The following is a 21,689-nucleotide window of genomic DNA, read 5'->3' as shown; positions in this document are numbered from 1 at the left end:
GCACCACTGTGGTTGGAGGGTAGTCATGTGGGAGGACCTAAAATAAAGGGAATAAAAAGTCAGAAACACAGGTTAAGGCTGGACAGAGAAGGGCTCTGCTTGTCAGGTTCAAGAGCTGGGTCCAGATTCTATAGGTACAACACTTTGGAGGAAAGGAGTGACCTAGTAAATGCATTATTCCAGAAAGCGAGGCAAAGAGCTCAGGAGGGAGGAAGAAAACAGCCAAGTGAGAGCAGAGGGAGTCTCAGGAAGGCACAGAAGGCTCCAGCAGACACCAGGCCAGCACAGCCCTCCCCTTTCTCCCAGTGGCCAGCGCTAGGGCCATGTGGACCATGCAGAGACATCAAGGAGAAGACATCGCCACCTCCTTCACAGGCACCAGCTCTGGCCATCCTGGTAAATCCAGGCCCGAGGATGCTCTGACAAAAGGAAACACACAGGATCTCAAGGCACGAGTGAGAAAATCTTATTTGCGGGCCAAGAGAGTATGAGATCCTTCAGAATTCAAGTGCTCCAACACTGGCATTGGCAGAGATGCACAGGGTGCCAGGCGCCCAAATTCCTGGAAACAAATAAATAGTAACTGTAATCCGGTCAAAGCCGAGAACCTGCTTTTGGGGAGAAAGCTGGTACACGCACGTTGCATCTATAAATACACAGAGAATTCTGTGAGTGCTAAATGTAAGTGTGATATTTTCTAAACAAGTCGTGTGTGTTTGTTGCGAGATGAATTTCAATGGCCTCTATAATTCAAGAAACAAAGAAAGACACTGGGACTGGGAGGGTATATAAACATCACATCCAAACCATCATTACTAAAAACGCAGGGGACAGTTTCTCTCCTGACTGGGGAGATTAAAAGCAGCCCCCCCCCGCGCCCCCGCTGGAGCCCAGCAGAGCCCCGGCCTCCGAGGGTATCTGCCAAGGGAGCCATCCTGCCTCCACACAGTCCCCAGGTCTCTGTGGCTCTCCCATTCTGCGTTAGGCCAAATTCACGGCCTGCACAAGAGTACACAAGATTCTGTGAGATAGACTTGTCTCAGAACAACGTAGGTGCACAACTTGGACTCAAAATGATAAGGTATATAAGCATCCAAACAACTTCCTTTTCTGCTGAGATAAAGAGAATGTAAGTGACTTTTAAAAAGCTTCCCTCTTTGAAATGCACAAAGAAGGCTTCAGCCAAAGGAAACTACATTAACTCTCCTGGTCTGGAGTCAGACAGGTTGTAAACGTTCCAGAAAGATTTGGGGGGCATCCTTTAAGCTCCCTGTAAGAAAAGAAATGGTTTGAGAAAGGTCTCTCCAATTAGCTGACTGCGAAGAGAGAGCAAAAAATGTTTAAATTCCAAGCTCATGGGAGAATTCTGTCACAGAACCAGGCCCCTGTGCTTCTTGCCCTGTCACCCCACATTCTCTCCAAAGCAGACAATGCTTTCCTGGTCCTTCTGGTTTCAAAGATGACCTTCATGGTGAAAATCAATAGTTATAAACTCAGTCCTTGGTTCAGAATAAAGCAAGAGCCCTGGCCCTAAGATGAGGTCCCCCGTTGAGGTCAACAGGACGCTGACACAGAAACCTCATTTTCTCCTCACAATCACGTTAACATTTGTAATCGCTGCCCTCTCGGCACTTCGGCAAGAATCCAATGCTGAAGACAGATACGGGTGCAGTCCTGCCTTTCTCCGGAGAGTGGGGTGCCTGCAATACTCAGCACTGCGGAGCCCTTTGAACCCCACCCCCATCACTGAGAGGAGGAAGGCACTCCAGTGTCACCTCTGACGGAGCCCCCTCAGAGGTGGGGCCCCCACCACAACGCTGGGGCAAAGAAGTCTAACGCAGAAGACCGCATGTGGTAGGATTCTATATCTGCACATTGACATTTACAGAGACAGAGAGAGCCCAGGGGTGGAAGTGGGGACCCAGGGACCTGGGAGGGGGAGACAGCAATGATCTCAAACTGGACTGAGGCATGGTTGCACACTCCAAAATTTTACTCCAACGTACTGAACTGCACACTTAAAACGGGCTAATGCTGGGGCACCTGGGTGGCTTAGTCAATTAAGCGGCTGCCTTCGGCTCAGGTCATGATCCCAGGGTCCTGGGATCGAGCCCCACATCGGGCTCCTTGCTCAGTGGGGAGCCTGCTTCTCCCCTGCCTGCCACTCCCCCTGCTTGTGCTTGCTCTCTGTCTCTCTCACTCGCTTGCTCTGTGTCAAATAAATAAAATCTTTAAATTAAAAAATGGGCTAGTGTTATGATATTAAATTATACCTCAGTAAAACTATAAAAGGCACATTCATTCATTAATGAGAGGAGAAACAAGTCAAAAGAGAGCGAGAATACCAGATATGAAATCACAGCCTCCTAATTTATTTTTCTTTGAAGATTTTATTTATTTATTTGACAGAGAGAGACACAGCGAGAGCAGGAACACAAGCAGGGGGAGTGGGAGAGGGAGAAGCAGGCTTCCCGCCGAGCAGGGAGCCTGATGCGGGGCTTGATCCCAGGACTATGGGATCATGACCTGAGCCGAAGGCAGATGCTTAACGACTGAGCCACCCGGGCACCCCTCCTAATTTACTTTAAATATACTTGCTAGCACACACAGCCATAAGAGCAATAAAAGAAAGAAACATACCAGACAATTTATAGCCATTATTTTCTAAATAATGAAATTATGGGTGGTATTCTCTCTTCATGCTTTCTGTGTGTTCCAAATTTTGATCATCAACGTGCATTGCTTTCGTGATTAAGAAACAAAACTGTTGGCACGCCTGGGTGGCTCAGTCAGTTGGACCACCAACTCTTGGTTTCGGCTCGGGTCATGGTCTTGGAGTCATGGGATGGAGTCCTGCGATGGGCTCCACGCCCAGTGTGGAGTCTGCTTGAGATTCTCTCCCTCTCCCTCTGCCCCTCCCTGCACTCGCGAGCACGCGCTCTCTAACATAAAATAAGCGAAACTGTTATTCAGTGATCCATCTGTGAAGTAATTGTACATAACTGCACAAGTTCATAGCAGTGTCTGAGAAGATTCCACTCCCAGCCACAGAGACGGAGCAGATTCTTAATTCCAGGCTGTTGCTGAAATTTATGGACCTGAAAGAGTTAAGACCTCTCTTTTTGAGTGAGCACATCCTCTCCTCAGTGGGTCCTCTGTGGGTGTTCCCAGAAGGGGGTCAGCACGGGGAGGGGGCGGGGGGGGGAAGCAAACATTAATTGTCACGCATTGCACATGCATTCACCAGCTCCTTGTTAATACACTGGAACAAATTTCAACATGTTCAATTCAATTAAATATGGACGAGAGTAGCTGGAACAACATTAGCAAGCAGAAGCCCCGAGGTGCCCATCCCCAACCCAGAGCCTATTTGTACAAATGCCTTTTTTCCCCCGTGAGAAGAGCTCTTTATTTTCTTGGAATACACAGTCTTACTGGAACAGAGGATTTACTAGCCCCAACTAATGATTTCCTATCCTTCAGAATTAATATCACACACTGGATCTCCAGGTACTTTGCTGATACAGACGTCTCTCCACCACAGGTGGTAAGCTTGAGGGCAAGGTCAGCTGAGGCCATTCCTACAATGTGCCAGTCTGAATTATCCTAAACTGAGACTAACGGTATGTTTCCTTGACACAGCCCAGTAGGAAATCTGGATGGTGGAATCCTCAGCCCACCAGCATTTTTCCAAGAACCACCCCTCTGCCTGTCATAGGGATGGGCCCTGCAGCTTCATCTGCACTACAGAAGCCACTCCCCCTCTCAGATCACAGCCGCTGGGGCTGTGGGCAGACCTCTGATCCAAGCATCCTCTCCCCTGACATGAGAACTGCCATTAGCCATACTATTGCTCTCTACTGGTCATTGGAAATATGGATCTGTGCGTTCTGGGGCTCTGGGGCAGCCATTTCACCAGTGCACCTCCACCTCGTGACGCTGTTGAAGCCAGGTCAGGAGAGAGCAGGGTGATATAGAGAACACTGATGAAAGAGACTGACAGTGGCCTTCTGGATCCCCAATTGCCCACCAGACCCTATGAGGGCAGCACTCCCAGTGTATCAACCACCCCTTGCACCTCCTGATTACTCCTTCTTTTGGCTTGAACTGAGCCTGAGTATTTGTTGAGTCACATCCAAAGGAGCCTTAGATAAAAGAGCTACAAAATACCTGCCACCCTGAGAATAGGAAATACTTCTCTGGGTTATCCACTCAGAGGCATTAGCAAAGGCATGGCCAGAGGAATACAATCCTTTCCTTCCCAGGAAAGAAGCCAAGAGATTTCAAGTCCAAGTTCCTAAGGAAAGGGCTCCCATGGCAGGTGTCCAGCCTGGAAGCCCAGTGGAGCCTCCAGAGCGATTGAGTCACTCAATGGCACAAAAGGAGAACTCCCCATGGGCAGGGACCTCTGCCTTGCTCACCACTCTATCACATATACCTAGAACACTGTCTGGTGCTTAGTGGGGGCTCAACTAGTACCCACTGAATTAACTAATGGATGCCTAAATACTTATCATCAACTTTTTGCTAAAGTCCATTTCAAGAACAGGTTTAAGAAGTTCCATATACCAACATGGAAGTAGGAAGTACAGGGTCTGTCCAAGGAGAAGGGAAAAGCCCCATTTGGTGGAAACACCAAGCATATTTGCAGAGCTATAGATTATAACTACCACAGAGAGACCCTTGAGTATCAAGCTAAAGAAACAGTCTTACCGAAGTCCTGTCTGCAGGTCAGCCCACACCACAGCTAACATTGCTATGGAACAAACCACATTCCCCGTGCACTTCCTTAATCCTCCACTTGCTACTCTATTGTGTCACTTAACCTTCTAAATATTCCTACTTACCCATAAGACTTTGTAGCATCATCCCTTTCTGTACCAGTACCATGAAAATCCTAAATATGGTAACCCTGTGTTCTCAGACTCCCTAGCCGCCTCCATCTCTGGAGATGCTGACCACAAGCACCAATTTACAGATCAAGAGATATCACATCAGCTTCAACAAACTTTGCTCACTAAAGGCAAAGAGTATCAGTTCACACTAAGACCAGCAACTCAATTCTCTCATTTTTACAACAGCATGCCGATACACACACGGATACAAACGTACATTATGTGCTCATATGCACGCGCACACCCAAACTCCGTTGAAAAATGCATTGAATTCTGGCCCTCCTGAATGAAGACACTTCTGCTTCTTTTGTCTAGCAAGAAATATTCCTAAATATCCAATTAACTTTCAAATAAGTGTATCTACAGGCGAGAATATGAGATTTGTCCACAAGAGGAGTGGCCAAGAGACCAAAAAAATTTCTCGCCGTAGCGTCTCCACCTGTGCCTAAAGTAACTATGTGACTCTGCAAGGCATTCCATCTCCCAGAGTCTGTTTCTCCATCTGTAAATTGGGACTAACAATCCTCTTTTCAAGTGTAATTTCAAAGATTAAGTCAGAGAATACTCATCGAAGGATCTAGCAGTGGCTGCCCTATGATAAGAACTCAACAAACGGGAGTCGTGATTCCTACCTCTGATGTCATGCAGTGAATGTTGTTAAGTCGGTGTAAGCACGTGGCCGTCACAAGTACATACCTGCTTCTGGAATACGATCAAAAATGTACCCACTCCTCTAGCAACACACACAATGCCGGAGCCTAGCCAGCAACGGGAGGACCAGGGAGATCTAGCAGAGCAGGAAGCGAACAGTGTTTACATTCTGGCCACGAGCATCCCTCTCCCCTTTTATGGGTTCCTTTGGGGAATGAGCTCTCCCCCACATTTGGTTCCTAGCTTTGGACCAAACTCCACCCCAACTCCAGGAGATGGAGCATGTGACCCAGACCTAAGCACATCCGTGCTCTACATTTTCCTGGCCATGGTGACTGGTCCGAGGGCGGACGCATGATGACATGGGAGCCAGTGCAACGCAATGAGGTATTTGCCAGGACGGTTGGAAGACACTTTCTACTAAATGTATATGTGTGAGGCTCTAAGCCGGGCTCTGCTGCTGCCACCCCACCCCTACTCCCTGCCACAGAGGATACGGCCTGAGAACAGACCCAGGGCATAGACAACACAGCTCAGAGATGGAAAGTGGGAATCCAGGCCGTAATAACCTCTAATGAGCCCCTACATCAAGCTCAAGCCAGAACTACCTCTTGGATTCTTGGTTTTGTCTTAAAGGTTTTCTTTCCCCCCTTCCATCAGTGTGAAATCAGAACAGTATGTCACAACGCTGGGACAGTCCTAGCTAATGCACGGAGTCAGAGTGTTTGGGGCTGGTTAGAGGTGGGGAGTGAGCACAGGGGTCCAGATTATGCTTGCTAAATTCAGATTCACTTTGGACTGTGGAACAGATGCCCTGAAGTGGGCACACTGGGAAAGAGCAAATCCAAAAGCCATGGGATGCATGCTCCTAGCCTGAAAACGGCACTCTAGCCTGAGCACCTGAGGTCTGCCCGTGGGGTCTGGCCCAGGGCCCAGCAGAGCCTCTGACCTCCTGTCTGCCCCATTCCCCCGAGTGGCAGGAACCATGACACGGACGAGGGTCACGTTCTCTGGAGCATACAGTGTCGAGGCTCCTCATAAGTTCTGCTTTACTAAGGCAACAAAACAAAACAACTCTTGGGTAAGACACACAGGAGAAGCTGGACAGGTAAGGGAATCTTGATCGCAATTCAGCCATCTTCACTGAAGGAGATCTTGATCCTGGACTGTCGCAAGGAATCTGGGAACCCTTGGGATGAGAGGTGCGCCTCCGCCACACACACACTGGTCGTAGGTCCTTATTCAGACAACACAGTCACCTGGACTCTAGAAGATTCCTCCCGGCCGCCGCCCATAGCCACCCCAGATCCTTACCGAAGCCTGGGAGGGATCCTTACCGGAGGCGATGCAGGGAATGGTCAGTGCCACGCCGTGGAGGCAAACCAGCACTGCGTTCTTGACTGCTACTTCCTAACAAGGACTTAGCGCAAGTCATTCCACTTCTCTGAGCCTCGGCTGTTGTATCTCATACCACAGTCTCCCAAGGCTGTCCTGAGGATGGAAGGAGGAGGAACTTACTGGCTGGGTGGGTGGGAGGTCTTCACTTAGTTCTGTGCGTAAGACTGAGGCCAGAGCAGTTGAGTGACTTGCCCAAGGTCCCAGAGCTCCCAACTGTGGGACGTGGGGCTTGAATCAGAGCCCCTTGCCCTGGTCACCCTTCTTTGTACCTGCAAGGCTGGCCCCGTGACAGTCAGTGCGCTCGACCACATGTGTGACGCCCCCCCCCACCGTGACGCCCCCCGAACCGTGTCACACAGTTGCCCTGGCAGGCGGCGCTCGCCTCGAGCGGGACGACCTCAAGTGTTACGTTCTGCACAGACTTCACAGAAACTCAGTGCTCCAGGAGGCAAGATCTCAGAAACGAGAAGCAGGTCTTATCTTCTCCCAATGCGTGTGTTTGCTTGGGGTGCCTGGCAGGCACATTATAAATGTAGCTGTGTTTTCAGGTCTGCTCAGAATAAACAAACCTGTTCCCAGAGCCTTTTCTCTTCCTAAGTGTCAAGATGCCCCAGTAATCAAATAGGTGTATCACCATACAAAGGACATTAGGATGCTGCCAAGGAAGACACTTTAGGCCTGAGGGATGCGATCATCATGTCTCAGCTTGGGGGGGGGGGGGAAGGGGGAAGTCATCACAAAAAAGAAAAATGAAATGTAGCACTGTCTGGATTTTGAGGTTGTATCTATGAGCAGAGAGGACATTTATGTAAACCACAAGAGGCTTACAGGACTATCAAACTGTTAAAACAAACCTTCTTTTATTTACTTGTCCCATAAATTTTCATACAGTTGCTATGCACCAGGCACAGTGGCAGATCCTCCAGATCACGGCCACCAAAGAGCCTGGCCTGGGCCTCCGGCTGGAGCGTACCAGCACCTCTCAGGGGCCCGCATCCCCTGCCAGAGGCTCAACACGGTTTGCCAACAATTCATTCTCACAGTGATGTGGTAACAACTCATCCCGGGAGAAAACCATTTCATGGAGCCACATCTCTAAAAATGTGTTCCTTCTAATAAGGTGTCAAGGGAAGAAAACAAAAAGCGTCTGTGGCGAAAGAGTTGAGAATGACTGTTTAGAAAACTGGAGCCCTGGTTTCTCTGTTTCAGGCCTTCCCCCATCCTTCACCTTGCAAACGTGCTTAGCAAGACACCCCAAGAGAGTCAAGGCTGCAGTGCGTGGGCACACGGAGTTGGTCCAACCCTAGGAGGTGAGCACAAGTTTGTTAAGTATGTACGTGATCAACTCTTTTCCACAGAAGATTCTGAGGGACCAGCGTCCCACTGAAAGCTCTGCAGAAACACTGCCGTCAAGGATGGAGGCCGAGAAAGATCTATCACGGCAGGAAAATCCAGCATTACCGTGTCCCCTCCTCACCTCGTATCCCATGTCCCGTGTTTCTCTCAGAACAAGAATTTCTTTCCACAGAAGAAAATGGCCTTTAGAATCTGAAGGCCGTTGTATTCCTTACGTCACTAAGAAGCGTCTTGTCTTGGGCACCTCTTTCATCTTGCCCCAGAGAGTTGACCCCCATGAATAAATAAAAGTGTAAGTAAAAAATTCAGTGAGTGATCCAGCCAATCGCTATGGTGTCCACTGAGGGTGGTCCTAACTGTCACCTCAAGAGGCCTTTTCAGGACTTCCTTCCCACCCACCGAGGATCAGATAAAGTGAACCTCCAGTGATGATGGACTGGCAGGAGGGTTGAACCACAGTGTTGGAGAACAGAGATGGCTGGCCTCTGGGAGGGTAGGAGAATCCTCACAGATTATTTACTATAAACAAATCTGCCTGGTTCAGACCAGCAAGATCAGGATGAAATGGGAGTGGCTCGGCCATTCACAGACCAGGATGTGTGGCTGAGGAAGCCATCGGAGAACCTTCCCCCTTGACAACACTGGGCAAGTAGAAGTCTCTTTGATCAGCTCTCGTCTCCAAGTTACATGCTGTTTTCATTCCTCCTGGGTTTTTGTTCCATTCTTTGCTCTTACCCAACCCTCTGGGGAGCGCAGTACCTACATTCCCCTTTCCCAGCAAAATCTCACCTGTGGAAATGAGCTGAAGTGCATTCACACCAAAATGCTAACGACTAGCACTAGATGAATGATTTGATGCTGGATCAAGCATTAAAACAGAAGAACTGCACTCCTGAAACAGGCTCTTAGCCGTCTTAGAGCTGGTGGGTGAGTCTCTTTGTACGGAAAGGCCTTTGGTTAAGTCCAAGTCCATCATGAAGCGGCCCCACTCCCCACCCCCGCAGGTCAGAGGAAGATACTGCAGGAGCACAGGCACCAAGGGTGGGGGGACAGGAGGGCCGGCCACACCTCCTCCAAGTCAAACTTCAGTGCAATGGCTGATGCAGAGACTGGCTGCTGGCCGTACCCACAGTCCTTCAGGAGGGGAGGATGAGTTGAGGGGGGGAAGCAGAATGAGATCAGAAATTCCACGGCATTTCCTTTCCCTTCACCCCCCCTCCCCCCACGGCTCAGGACCCTCTTGTCCAGCCCACCCACAGCAGAAGAGATGAAGAGGCATGGACCTTCTCTGCACCAGAGCCACACAATGGGGAAGCTAGAGGTGCCTTGGAGAAGTCCAAGCTCAGCGCTCCCATTCAACGGTGGAAGAAACGAGGTCTAGAGGGCAGGGGCTTCTCTGAGGTCCCTCAGAGGACTGGTGGGAGAGCCCTACAGAAATACCTTGTTGCTTCCAACCCACTCTGCCTGCCACTCCCCCATCATGGACACCTGGGAGGCTCGAGGCTCTCAGTCCCGGTGGGTGACACAGTACGCAGATTCACAATGACCCTTTTTGGGGCCAAACCCAACCCAACCCTCTGTTTTTAGAGAAGAGTAAGTCAAGGCCTTCTGCAATATTCACTCATTCATCCTGTGACAGGTTCTCTGGTGTCTTGCTAACAAGACCTTCTGTCCCAGTATGAGGAGACCAGAAGGCTTGGCTCTCAGTGCTACCAGGACGAGTGAGGTGCTCTCCCCAGTTAACTCATTATCCCCAATGGAAGTGTTAAGTCTAAATGTCCCCCTCCAGACTTCACAGGTGCCCACCAGAGATTAATTCAGCTCTACCTCCAGAACAAGCCTAGCAACATTCATTTAACCAAACAGTGCCCCACACGGATGCATTCTCTTCCCCATTCCCGGTCTTGTTTGTTATGCTTCTGGAATATGTGTTTGCGATACAGAATTATATTTCACACAATAAAAAGCCCTTTTACCCGACTGGAAAAGCCGACAGAACATAATTATTTTAAAGAATCTCAAAGAAATGACGTCTACCCCATCCCCGCCTCTGGGGCTCCCACACACCAGCAGGATGCAGCGGACATGGTACATGGGGGGCCTCTGTGGGGGCGATCAGATGCCCCGGTTCAAGTGTGGGGAGTCATGAATGCCGCCCATCCTTCACAGTTCTCCTCCAGGGCTACTTAAAAATCAAAACATGGGTCACAGGGCCAGCTGTTTATCCTACCACCAATCAGAAGTCACTGCACATTTGCATTAGTGACCTCCTGTCATGACAGCTGACATATCTTAGCTTTTAGTGACCCTGTGCTCTGTGCTGTCACTGAAATGGACTGAATGCTCACGACACACTTCAGATCAGTGGTGCTTCAGTGGGGGCAATTCTGCCCACTGGGGGACACTGGCAGTGTCCGGGGATAATTTGGACTGTCAGAAATGGGAGGGGAGGCGCTACTAACACTTAGTTGAGGTTGAGGTCAGGGATGCTGCTTAACATCCTCCCCTTCAAGTGAGGAGAGCTTCTCACGCGAGGTATCGCCCCCCACGGTCCAAACATTCCATCACGCCAAGGTTAAGAAACCCTGACGCAGACCAATTGTTTCCAAATGACACTGGGCGTAAGGTTTACAGGAAGGATTTACTATAAATGCGGGTTTCTGTATCCCAGTCCCAGAGACTATTTCAGCTTAAGTGGGAATTTGCTTCCTTCCAACACCCCTCCTTCCCCCCCGCCCCCCCCACCGGCCCCGAGACCTCTCCACCTACCCAACAGCTGGTTTTGATGTTATTTCCTCAAAACCACAGCCCTGCAATTCCAGGAGCTGCCACCAGCGAGCACTGCTGTTAGCTTGGGTAACAAATCTACCAAGTTCCCAGACAGTTTCATGCAACCACATACGCTCTATTTCCCCACAAAAACATAACCACAGTTAAGTGCCAACACGGACTGAATACAGAAATTGAATAAATGCACATAATATACGCAACATTTTAAAGAAATGCAAATACCATACACTGGGGACACCCTGCTAACATATAATCACCTCTGCCTAATTTAACGTCCACTCAATCTTCTAGAACCAAGTGACTTCAGGGCTGTAAGGTCTAAAGGCATCCAGTCCTTGAGCCCCGGTTTAACTGACAAGGACGCAGAGCTGGTTTCTCGAGTCTGTTACTTGCCAGGCGGTGCCCAGTGGCAGTCCCAGCTGTCAGCACCTCAGGGAACACAGCTCCATCCCTGATGAGCTCTTCCCACTTAAGGTCTCTACTTCTCTGCCTCAAAAGCACATCCCCAACTGCTTGAACCTCTTGCACTAAATATCCTCACAGAGGTGGGCATTACCCGGATCCCAGAGCCCAGGGTTATGCACACTTCGCTTTGTCCTGAGAATCACCTGGGGTGTGGTAGAAACACAGGCCCTACCCCCTGAAGAACCCCTTGCAGTAAGTCTGGAGTAGCCCTGAGAATCTACTTGAGCAAACACTAGGCTAGGCAGTTCTTTAGCTGTGGTTGCATTCCAACCTTTTCCAAAATGTGGTCCCTGGGAGAATCCAAAGGGCACCATTCTAGGTCAGATCATTCTAGATGCCCGCTGCGGTAGGAATGTGTGCTTTAACAACCTCCCGAATGATTCTTTTGCACATGAACGTTGAGAACCCTTGCTCTGGATGCCATTCCCTGTCTTATGGAAGCATCATCTCCAACAAGGGTGAGGGGTCGCTGGATAAATACAAAAGTCTTAGCATTGTTGCAAGCACTCCACCAGACACTGGGGGCATCTTGCTTGTTAGCATTCATCTCGGCCTCATCTGGTTCTCACAAACCGGTCTGAAAGGGATTGTCACCACCATTTTACTTTTTTTTTAGGAAACAGACCTGGAGAAGCTAAGTAGCTGCCCAAGGCCATGAGGCTAGAGAGTGGCAGAGCCAGGATCCAAACTCAAGTCTGTTCCATGAAAAGCCCCTTTCTTCATTTAGACAGGCAAGGGGCAATTTTATTAAGGCCTGGCCTTTCCTTCTTCCACCAAATTCTTTTAGGCTTCTTCTCCCAGGGGAGCATAGCAAAGTAGACCCCCAGAGGCAGAAGCGCAGGAAGGCTGGGAGCTTGCATTTCCCCCCAGTCTCCTCCAGCCCACGGACCCAGTTTCCCGCGAGCCTGAACCACACAGCTTAACAGAAGCCCTTTTCCCCTCCTCTCGCTCAGCCTCTCCCTCCACAGCCCTGCTCCCAGATGGCTAATTCGAATGGACAGGATTTATTTGACTTAACTCTGCATTGTTTGACCCCAAACCTGCTTCCAGCTTCAACTCCCAAGTCAGAAGGCAGGAAGTCAGAACGGGGAGGAGAGAAAGACTGAGATAATCAGCCCTGATTAACACTGAGCTGCCAACGCACCCCCCTCTCTAACGGAGGGCTGTGGGGAGAAATGCAGATGAGACAGCGGTTATGGCGCCTGCACCGCAAAGTGCCACACAGACAGGAGTTACTGTTCACGTTAAAGACACATAAACAAGGAAACACAGCTTTTTCCAGCCAATTATCTTCCGAGAGTCGCCTTCTGCAGCTGAAGAAAGGCAAGCTCTTGCACAAACTGGGTCTCAACTCGACAACAGGACTCCAGGTAGCCCTGAGCGCGGGCTCTGTGCTAGGCACTATAATGAAAACAAAAACGTGCAAGGCAGAGCCCTGTGCTCTAAAAGCTGATGACCTGGGAGAGAGGGGGCAAAGAGAAATACCCTGACCCTGGGTGCATGTGCCTCGTGGGACAGTCTACAGGAGGGGAGAGTCAGAAGCGGTACCCAGACCTTCCGCTGGGCCCCCCAGCACGTGGCACCTCCTGCTGGCTGCTCTCCTGACTCTTCCCTCCCCACATTCCCATCCTTCCCGTTCCGCCTCCCACCCAGTCTCAAAGGCTTCCACTCGCGCCAGCACCGCATTGTCCATGCCCTTCACTGTAGTGAAAGTGATTTTGCACCAACCCTATGTGTTTTTAAATCCAATCCTATTTAAATACCTCAAGGGCTCCTCATAACTCTCCAGGGGAAAGGTCAAAGTCCTTGTTTGTGGGCCTGGAGCCCTCCTTGGACTCACCGTAGATTTTTCCGCCTCCTGGAGAGCTCTGAGTGCCAGCCACGAAGCTTGTCGGTCCTCCAGCAGCATGTAATCCCTTCCCTCGGGGGTTAAGCACCGGTGGCTATCTGGGGCCTGAAAATGCAGGCACTCACCCCTATCCGCCCCTGTGTGCTGTGCTTCTTTATCCTTCGGATTTCAGCTGAAACCAGTTCTTCCTTCCCCAGAGCACCTCCCCCGAGATCCTAGCAGGGGCATGACCCGCTCCACCCCCTGAGAATGCCCTCCAGGTGAGCATTTTTCACACCCTATTATAATGCTTTGTTGCATGGGGCTTTCACAGAAATCGGCATCACCTGGTGATCTTGTTAAAACTGAATCGGGGATGGAACCTAGAGGGTATTATGCTAAGTGAAATAAATCAATCAGAGAAAGACATGTATCATATGATCTCACTGATTTGAGGAATTCTTAATCTCAGGAAACAAACTGAGAGTTGCTAGAGTGGTGGGGGGGTGGGAGGCATGGGGTGGCTGGGTGATAGACATTGGGGAGGGTATGTGCTACGATGAGGTCTGTGAATTGTGTAAGACTGTTGAATCACAGACCTGTACCTCTGAAACAAATAATACATTATATGTTAATAAAAAAAAAAGATAGTAGGAAGGGAAAAATGAAGGGGGGGAAATCGGAGGGGGAGACGAACCATGAGAGACGATGGACTCTGAGAAACAAACTGAGGGTTCTAGAGGGGAGGGGGGTGGGGGGAGGGGTTGGCATGGTGATGGGTATTAAGGAGGGCACGTATTGAATGGAGCACTGGGTGTTATATGCAAACAATGAATCATGGAACACTACAGCAAAAACTAATGATGTAATGTATGGTGATTAACATAACATAAAATAAAATTTAAAAAAACTGAATCGTGGATCACTACATCAAAAACAAATGATGTATTATACGGTGACTAACGTAACATAATAAAATAAAATGGAAAAAAAAAAAAAAACTGACCCAGTCTGGAGTGGGGTCCATGCCACCGTCCCTCTAACCGACTCCCAACTGAGGCTGATGCTGATGCTGCCGGGCTGTGGACCTCCATGGGTCCACACTGGGCCAGGCAGGGCCATGTTCATCGTGGTCACCGTCCATCCCTGGCACCAAGCCCAAACCTAGTACACGTGGGCATTCAATAAGCTTCCACAGAATGAATACATGAAGAGGGTGGAGGTGATGAAGGGAGACACTCAGGAATTTGGGGTTCAGCTAACAGTTTCATTAGGGCCTCAGGAGATAGTAACACTGACAAGGTCCACAAAATTAACAGTCCCCTACAGATCAGACCTTCCTGACAAACGTGTACATATCCATTTGTAAGGCTGGCTATTTGTCTGAATTCAATCCAGAGAGCAACTGGAAGACCAAAACAGAACATCTGAACTTGGGTGATTTTGTGCCCTTTACCAAAGCTAAACAAATTGCTACTTGCCGCAATCTTGGACAGGGGGCGTAGCTCCTGTGCTTAACTGTGAATTATTAATGTGAAAGATTTGCATGTGCTTTTTATGATTATGGCCAACTTTGATGTCTTTGTGCCCTGCTTAGGGCTTCCACACACAACCATAATTTCTTTGCCAAGGGGGGAAAAAAAGAGAAAGAAACAATTTGCATAGGCCAAGTATAGGAAATGTGTTGCAGTAGTTTCAATATAAAATGAAATTGCAACAATTCTATTGCTCCTCTGTTCCCAAGGGTAATGTGGATGCTTTGAAAGGATAGGGCACGGGGACTTGTTTAAATCACCATCATGAGAAAAGGAGCACAACATCTCTTTGGAAGCCTGACTCTTCATTCCGCAGACCAGTGATTTCAGTATCACTCAATGGGAAAAATGGAGTCAAAGCATTTGCAACAACTTCAATAACCGGCTACAAATCAATACGGTGCTCTAAAACAACCCTCCTTGTCCTAAGCCTTCCAAAGAGCCGGGTCCAACTTGCAAGATTCCTTACAAAGATCACATTGTGCGACTCAACACGCCAATGCAAGTTGTACACAATGAGGAGACCAGTGAAAAGAAAAATTTTAGGTAAGTCTTCCAAGTCAAAATCGATATTTCTCTGAAGAAGAGGAAGGCAGGCATGCTGCTGAGATCTTATTTACATACATGTGGCTCCCCATATAGGCCTGCCCCTTGGCTGAAAGAAGACATCAGTAGTTTCTCTCAGGAAACCTGCAGTACACAGGGACGGGAGGGAGATAAAAGATATTTGGGGTTTGTCTCTCTTTTTAATTCCAATTCTGCACATCCTCAGGGTAATCTCTACAATCGCCAAAAGACCTGCAATATTTGAGGGCATCTCTTTAAATAGTCTATGGTATTGAGTGCCTGGTTCTAGCCAACCCCCCTCCCCAGTTCTGGGGGCTAAGAAGTCAGGTTTCTGGCTAGGGCAAGTGGAGAGATGGGGGAGCCATACACGGAGACCAAGACCCTAGGAGGAAGAACAAGTCGGCGGAGGACGGTGCAGGGCAGTGGGTTAGCATCCTCAGGCTGCTGTAAACACTACCACAGCCGGGGAAGCTGAAACAACAGAAACGGATCGCTTCACAGTTCCAGAGCTAGAAATCCGAGATGAAGGCGCTGGCAGGGTTGGTCCCTTCCCAGGGCTGCGAGCGAAAATCTGTTCCAGGCCTCTCTCCTAGCCTCCATGGTTTGCCAGCAATCTTGGCATTCTGCGGCTTGCAGAGGGACGGTCCCAATCCTGACCTTCACCTTCACATGACCTTCTCCCTGTGCACCCTCATATGGTCTCTCTGTGCATGTCTATTTCTCTGGCCAAATGTACTCTTTTCTGAAGGAAGCCAGTCATATTGGATTAGCCCCCCCCCCCCACACCTAAAGATCTCATTTTAACTTGATTACCTCTAGAAAGATCCTATTTGCAAATAAGCTCCCATTCTTTAGCAGGAGCGGTTAGGACTTCATCCCAACTTTTGGGAGGGACGTGATGCATCCTCTCTAACAGGGAAGTCAGGGAATATGTTAAGCCCAGTTCTGAGCATGATGAGGGTGAGCTAGCTGTGCGTGCATGGACCCTGAGATCAGAAGACAGATTTGCACCAGAGATAGAGAGTTGAGAGGTGTACTTTTATACGTTTGTAACACATTTATCCGCTAAAACAGGAAGGTCAGGCACTGGGCGAGGATGGCATGGCTGAAGCCACAGATAGCGGAGTGTCCCAAGGGAAGCTCTAGTGCTTTATAGAGAAGGGCTGCTGAGAAGAGAACCCCAAAACATCAGTACTGCAGAGGCAGACGAGGAAAGAGGGGCTCTCAGAGGAGTCCGAGAAGAGCTGCCAACGAGGGAGGAAAAGACCCAGAAGGGCAACATCACTGACAAAAGGGAAATCATCAGAAGGGACCGGTCACTGCGTCCATGAAGGGATCCCAAGTATCCGTCACTCCATTACAAACTACCCAAAACTTAGCGCCTTAAAACACCTGCCGTTAGTCATCTCTCCTGGTTCTGTGGGTCGGAAATACAGGCAGGGCTTAGCTGAGCAATGCTTCCCCACCACGTGGCATCAACCACAGCCACTTGGTGCTATTCATGTCGGAGAGGGACGGTCTGGAGGGGTTCCCATACTGCTTCCTTCACGGGTCTGGCACCCGGGGCGCGGGGCGGGGGAGATAGCTGGACTCGGCTGCCGCTGTCAGGCAGGGCGCCGACTCAGGCCACCCAGACAAGTGGTCGCAGGGGCAGGCTCTCTCTGGTCCATACTCTTTTACCCTCCTGGTCTTAGCAGAAGCAATGTTTAGCTGCAAAATGACAATGTAGGACTTCTTGCGTCCCTCCAGCCACACAAGCTGGAAAAAGTGTCATCAAATGTAGAAAAGGAAGTGTTCTTACCATAATAATAATAATAATAATAATAATAATAAATTAATGAAATAATCCAAGTAAAACTCTCAGCCCAGAGTCTGGCAAGTGCTAATCATCCATTATATGGGAGCTATGACTTAATCAGTTCTATAAGGCTTGTTATGAAAAGCAATATACACATCCATTTCCCTCTCCCCAGAGGCATGTCGGCAGCTATTTTTATAAACTAGCATTATCTTACGTCAGGGATGGGTCACGCATGAAGAGAGTAAGTCTGATCAAATTCAAAAAATGAAAAAGCTTTAAAAGTGGTTAGATAGATACACAGATAACCCTTAAAGAAAATCTGCAATTCCAAGTTCACGAGAGGATGGAACACTCTCCCTGAAAAAGGTTTTACAAGGTTTTATTGCAGAGCTACCGGGTACACTGGAGGTAAGACCCTGAAGTTACTTAGGCATGATTGGTATTCATAGCATCCATGTTACCTAAACATATCGGTTTAAAATGTTATTCAAACAACTCAGTTGCATGTTTTATGTTTAAATATAGTTGACCCTATTTTACATTGTTCAATGTCAAATATTTTTAAAAATCAGGAGTAAAAATATATAGACCTTGTCATCCAAGTGGGCATGAGAGTACCACTGCCCTAAGAGCATTCAGTGTGATCAGCTGTCAGGCTGTTTGGCTGGGACATGTGTCAATATGGACAATCCCCATGACTTGCACACGAAGAACTGGTTTCATCCTAGTCAGGACAAGCCAATTCCATCAGGATCCAGTTAAGCGCAGGTGGTCACATTTTCCAACCAGGACTGAGCAGCAGGGTCAGCAGGTGGCCATTATGTGTCCCAGGAAACAGGTCTAAGCACAATCCTGACCCATCAAGGACCACAGCATTTGAGATGACCCCAGAGTCAAAAGCATCTGGATAAAGATGAGAGCATCAGAGAAGCAGGACGCTGAGACATAACAGGTTGGTCAGGAAAGGGAGGAAATCTGGGATCGATTCCCACCTCCCGGCAGAACAGACAGGCCGACTGACACTGTCACTCATGGGCCAGGGACTGGAGCAAGGTGCTCAGCCTCTCAGTCCCCTCACTGATCAAATGCACTCATGACGCATCCTTCTCATGAGGAGATTGCACCAGCAGGCTGGTCTCTGGACGCCGTCCTCTGTGGGAGGTGTTCTCATGGTCACGGGCATTGTGTTTGATTCCCATGGTCCTCCTTAAAACCACAATGCCCTTGTCCACCTGACAGGAGAACACAAGCTGGGCCAGAATCCAGCTTGAGAACCATCACATCCTCCATTCCCGGGAGGAAGAAACTCCTGCATCTTGCCCTCCACGCCCTCCAGGTCTGCCTCACCACCACCAGCCTCTTGCAAAAAGGGGCTGTGAATGACACCCCAGGGGTGCGAATGCAGAGCCAGTTTCAAGTGCAGATCCCAGTGGACGGTATAGGAAGTTCACATACACTGCCACGATCCTATGGAAATAAAACACGTCCCCAGCAGGCCAAACATCAGCGCCCTTCACGTAACCTTTTTTTTTTTTTTTTTAAGATTTATTTTGAGAGAGAGAGAGAAAGAGAAAGAACATGAGAAGGGAGAGGGGCAGAGAGAGAGGGAAAGACAGAATCTCAAGCAGACTCCACGCTGAGGGTGGAGCCCAACGCAGGGCTGTCTCAAGACCATGAGATCAAGACCTAAGCTGAAACAAGCATTGGATGCTTAATCGACTGAGCCACCCGGACGCCCCTTCACGTACCCTTTAAAGCAGCACATCTGAACACACTAAAAGTACACACAGTTTTATCATGTGGGACAGAATAGCCATACAACTCTGGTCTAAGTAGGGCCCACCTAAACCAAAATTATATGACAGCCGCATGGAGAACATTAATCCTAACTCAGCCTCTCAACAGCCTTACTTGTGAAGGCATAGCTGAGAACCTGAGTGAGAACCTTGTTTGAGGCTTTGAGAAGAGTTGGAGACCAATTAACAGCAAGGCCATGCAGAGAGACATGATGGGCTCAGGCTCTGGAATCAGAAGAACTTATTGGCTGCGGACCTCAAGTAAGGCTCTCAACTTCCCTGTGCCTTCTCTCTTCCTCATGAGTCAAATCCAGCCTTGCCAGGGTGTTGAGAAGGTTTGAGAGAAGGTGGGAGAAATATCTGGAAGAACAGCTGACACACTAAAGACCCCCAACGAATGTCAACTACTATCATCGTTATTGTGGTGCCAGTAAGTATTTTAATAGACTAGACTTTTTCTTCAAGGCACAGAACTCAATTCCATCTAAAAAGACATCTCTGTTAATCACTCGTTAAATCTGCAATGAGCCTCTAATGTAGTCAAATACTGTGGCAGAGAAAGACACCTCAGAGGTATGGCATCTCACTTCAAGGTAGCTATGATGTCATGACGGCTACAAGTGCTCCATTCTTGGACACATGAGATGGAAAGAATTTTCTAGATGTTTCATCAAGCTGTAATGCACCTTTTTGTGTCCATGACTGCGGCCTCCATAAAGGGAAAGCCCCTGGAAGGACCAGACCACGTCTGTAGAGCTAGGAGAGTGCCCAGGACAGCACACACAGGAGCTCAGCAAGCAGCCTGGGGCAGGGAACGGAAGGGGATGGGGGGAGACAGGCATGTCAGAAATCCCCTGGAGAAAGCAGCCACGTCACATGCTGAGAGACACTGATGGGCTGGAGCCAAGAACAACTTCTCAGTGCTTGAAAAGGCTAGTAAAATAACTTCTCTGGTTCAACGCAAAGCCAGAGAAAGGCAGAGTGGGTGACTTTTTACACGTGGGCATCACGGGGCCGCACCTCCATATCCTCACCGCGCTTCGAATCCGCACATTAACCTGTGACTCTCTGCATTTGTGAATCCCCTACAAAGCCCTCTGGAAAGCTGTTTTCTAGCATTTGCACAGCCAACAGCTCTGTGGTTCTGGACTTAGCAAGCACCACCGCAGTTGTGGTCAAGTCAGAGAAGACAGGTTGACAGATGACAAACAGGAAATATAGCACATTTTCCCAGAAGTGACACAGGATGAGAAATGAACGCACTGACTTCTCCCCCAGCAAACCAGGAGGCAGCCCGATCACCAGGTGTTCTGCTGGCCTCCCAACTGCCAACCAGCACCTGAGCAACCAATGTCTCCAACCAGATAAGGTGGCCCCTTTGACAGACACCAATTATTCAGTGCATTAGAATTCTGTGAGTATGGCCAGGTCCTTCCCAGGAAGCACTTGATGATCTGACCAATAGAGACAGGAGCAATGCACAAATCAAAGATCCCCAGAACACAGCACACTCAGCACGTACAAGTTCATGCCCTAAAACTCCTTCCCACCGGGGAAGCCCAGCAGGGAGCAGCAGAGGTGTTGCCTCGTCAGCTGTCTGTCCCAGGGCTCTCTCCCTGGCAGGCCCACCTCCTCCCAGGTGGCTAATGGCCCGCCCCCCTCTGCAGGCAGCTACTGGCCTGTTGGGCACCATGTGGCAAAGCTGAACATCACGTCCTCCCTGCCAACCTCTATGGCCAGCTTAATTTCACAGTGTCTGTTACAGGTGCCCTTAGGGGTCCACCCTGAGGATCCCCCACTCTTTGATCACCTACACTCTTTAAAAAGCCTCAGTGATCTACCTTCAAGAAGCTTCTGTTTCAACCTTCATCTTTGCACTCCACCATCTTGGCCCAAGTTTGGACGTAGGCTAAGAGCACTGAAATCAGATCTCCCTGACTCCAGCATCCTCCGCTCCCCAATGTCTCCCCACATTTTGGCTGAGGTGGGCCTCCAAAGCACAGCCACAGGAAATCCAGGGGTCGGTTCCCCACTCGGCACCCCATTAAGCACAATCCCTGCTCCTGGCCTCCACCTGTCTGGTCCCACACTTCCCTACCTACCCCCTCCACTCCAGCCAAAGGCCCCAGAATCCCAGCATGGACTCCTGCCCCTGCAAGGTCCCGCCCTCACCGGAGCTTCCCCTGCTCCACAAGGGCTACCTGGAGGACGGCCTCCCTTGTACCGCCCAGCTGTGTGCTCCGCTTCCCGCCGGAGGGAGAGCTAACTCTTACTCACCCCCAGGCGTGCCTCTCACGGTGCACTTTTACATACCATAGACTTTCGATCAGTATTTGCTGAACATACTGTCTAATCAATCAATAGAGCAGTAGGCTTAGAGTGAGGGCCTGGGCAGCAGCCGCAGATACCGGGTACTTCGTCTGTTGACAGCTTTATTTTGTGTCTCCACCAGCAGCAACAAACCTTCCTGGGAACAGAGGCCTCTCTGACTGGTCCCCACTGGACCCCAGCCTGTAGGGCAGGACCTAGCCCGTAAGAGGCCCCTAGGGAGTATTTTGTTAACTGAATGATCTGCTTTCAAGTCTCAGCTCTGCCATTTATTAACTG

The 21,689-nt window shown here is 49.4% G+C and overlaps 1 protein-coding gene across 1 annotated transcript in view; it reads right to left on the bottom strand.

The window, feature by feature from the left end:
- The window catches only part of SPOCK1 (SPARC (osteonectin), cwcv and kazal like domains proteoglycan 1), a 603,296-nt gene that overhangs the window by 425,053 nt on the left and 156,554 nt on the right, over nt 1-21,689 (bottom strand). The gene's annotated exons all lie outside the window — the stretch shown is intronic.

Source organism: Callorhinus ursinus, unplaced genomic scaffold (assembly GCF_003265705.2).
Source record: "Callorhinus ursinus isolate GAN/ISIS: 27379988/994484 unplaced genomic scaffold, GSC_fseal_2.0 scaffold83, whole genome shotgun sequence".
In the NCBI taxonomy this organism is placed as follows: domain Eukaryota; kingdom Metazoa; phylum Chordata; class Mammalia; order Carnivora; family Otariidae; genus Callorhinus; species Callorhinus ursinus.
Note: the sequence above shows the minus strand (reverse complement) of the source record. Positions and strands in the feature narration are given on the sequence as shown.